The sequence below is a fragment of the Chinchilla lanigera genome, unplaced genomic scaffold (genome assembly GCF_000276665.1).
Source record: "Chinchilla lanigera isolate Chin_1 unplaced genomic scaffold, ChiLan1.0 scaffold00056, whole genome shotgun sequence".
Taxonomy (NCBI): Eukaryota; Metazoa; Chordata; class Mammalia; order Rodentia; family Chinchillidae; genus Chinchilla; species Chinchilla lanigera.
In genome coordinates, this window is record NW_004955457.1 from 7,383,169 (window position 1) to 7,385,987 (window position 2,819).

A 2,819-nucleotide genomic window follows, 5' to 3' on the forward strand; every position below is an offset into this window, starting at 1 on the left:
CCAGGCTGGCCTCGAACTCGCAACTGTATTCCTGCCTCAGTCTCCTGAGGGCTGGGATTACAGGCGTGCATCACCACGCCCGGTAACATATTTTTTTTCATTCACTTACATTCCCACTTGTAATCAGAATTGAGAATATGATTTTTTCTGCATTTGAAGAAATAGTGTACTGAGCAAATTATCAGTTGTCAGTATTTGAAAAATAACTATTCATGAGGATAGTCATGTATCTTTAATCACCCCCCCCCATCAGCCCTTTCATTATGTCCTACCCATACTTCAAACTGCAATTCTAGTGTCATGTTCTTAGACCTGGTTTCCTTGATAGATCAAATCCCTACTAGATGCTCATAACGCACCATGTTTGGTACTGCCTTCCAGTACCAAATGCTTCTGAGTCTTCTTTGCAGCATTTACCTGTGTCCTTTTTACCCTGGGTTTTGTGATTATTTAACAAACACCCTCCTCCTCTACTAGACAGGTACTATGACCCATGTGTACTGTAATTTACCTTTATTTCTCTAATGACAAATTCAATACTTGCTGAATAATGAATAAGTTGGAAATGCATATTTATATATAAAAAATTAACACTGGAGTTATGAACCAATATCATGAGTTTATTAGAGAATCCTCTATCAAGTAGACTTATCCTGAATAATCTCTTTATCTTGATTCCAGTGACTATACTTAAGTAAAAATATTAAGGCGACATTAATTTTAATGTATTGAACAAATCAGGTAGCTTTCTCTTTCAAACAGACTGAATTCTTTTGAATAGCGATTTAAACAATAGATTATATTATTTACTAAAGCTTTCTGAGTGTTTTTAGAATAGACACAATTGACATTAAATATGTTCTGTGAAATAATTCTCTATGATGACTGTTAGGACAATTCTACATTTTTTACTTTGTGATATATGAAAAAATATCCCCTATCATAATGAAAAAAATCTCTTTAAAATAATAAGCTATAATTTCAACAGTGAAATCCATCAGTATAATGCATTTTAAAATATTTGAAAAGTAAAATTTGTAAAAAGCCTATATTTGAGAAAGCTATACCAATTAATTATTCAAAACTAGGTAAATTAATGTTTATTAAATTATCATCATTAATTTTTTGATGCACAGAAAGTCTTTACAAATGTGAACATTTCAATTCAGAATTTGTGCATGCAGATATAATCATAATTTCTTTCTCCCTGACAGCTTGAGCTTACATATTTAGATAAACACAAAATATTACATTTTACTATTTCCTCATTAGAGAAAAGTTTGCATCTCAAAAGTCAAATATCATCCAAAGGGGCCGGGGATCTAGCTTGGTGGCACAAGTGCCTGCCTGGCAAGCACAAGGTCCTGAGCTCCATTCCAGGTACCAAAAAAAAAAGTCATCCAAAGACAAACAAATCTTCCCAGTCTGGAGATGCCATTGCTTCCTACTTCAAATTCAGTGTCATGTTAGGTTTTCTTACAATTTCTTCTAAGAAAAAAATAATGCTACTGATAGACACCATCAATTTCCACATTGCCCCACACATAATAACTCTAAGTTGTTTTATGGTATTGAGAAACATCATATTGAAAAAACAGAGAAACTAAAGGAAAATGTGAAGATCACATTATGATACGTTTCTCATAATTTGGTAGCTGCTCTCAGGTTTGCCATATGCCCTTTGGGGTTACCTTGTACATCCTGGTCTTGTGGAGTAAAGGACTTTTTGTGCACCAATTCCCACATTAAAGGAGCTTTTATAGATATTCGTTCCTTGTTTTCATGATCAGGGCCCAAATACAATGTTCGTATCATCTTCTGTCTGACATGCAGGTTAAACCTTTCCAACATGCTTATTCCACACAGAGATCATTAAATGATTTGATCCTCTAACAAGTGAAAGAGGATGGCAGCAAGGTGACCCCTCGGTCACAGAAGCTTCTGAGCTGTCTTCAGTCCTATGTAGAGTTTATCAAGCTCCTTGTTCACAAATACGCAAAGAGCTTGGAAAGTCTTGGTAGCAATATGGGTAGACTGTTATAGCAGATCTTTCTGTGCATAAATTGCAGGGGAGGAAATGCCCCTACAGCAGTGCTGGCAGGCTGCTGGGTTCTGGTGACGGGGGTAAATGCTCTGTATTGAACAACTGCTTGTGAGATTTTCTTGGCATGTTTCTCCTCCCTGTATTTTCTCAGGATGGAAACAGGTGCCTGTTAATCTAAGGTGTTCACAGTATCAGCCACCATCCATCCTCTAGTCCAAGGGACGGTCCTTCTGAAGGGAAAATCCTCTTCCAGGAGCATCAGCTTACATGCAGGAACATCCAAGATCCAAAAGAACCCCATCCAAAGTCCCCACCTGTACTCCAGCTTTCATTAGTAAGGCTTCTTTCTGGCTGTATGGGCTAGCACCACTCATACACATGTAGGATATAATTTTGAAAGCTGTTCGGTGGTTGCATAAGCTGTCAGGTCTCTGTCTAAGAAATACAGAGTAATATCTGTTTCTTCCTGCAGAATGGCTCTTGTATCTCTTCCTGAATCAAATGGCACATCTAGAAAAATCTGCCCTTTAGTGATCCCAAATATTGAGCAAGTTCATCCACCATTACTGGAATGGTGGCTTCGGAATCTTTGCTTTGAAATGGGTATAATTCCTGAGCTCCATTTTGACCAGATTGCTTTTGGGCTTTATAGTTATTGTATCTTTCTGCTGTCATATATATTTTTTTTCCAGACACCTGAATTAAGTATGCTAGACTCCAAAAAGCATGAAAAACATTCTTTGTATAGTCTATAAGTAAGTGGGTATTGAAGCAT

General features: G+C 36.9%; 1 pseudogene; it reads right to left on the reverse strand.

Moving 5' to 3' along the window:
• Positions 1–1,641: 1,641 nt before the first annotated feature.
• Positions 1,642–2,819, reverse strand: LOC102011280 (annotated as a pseudogene).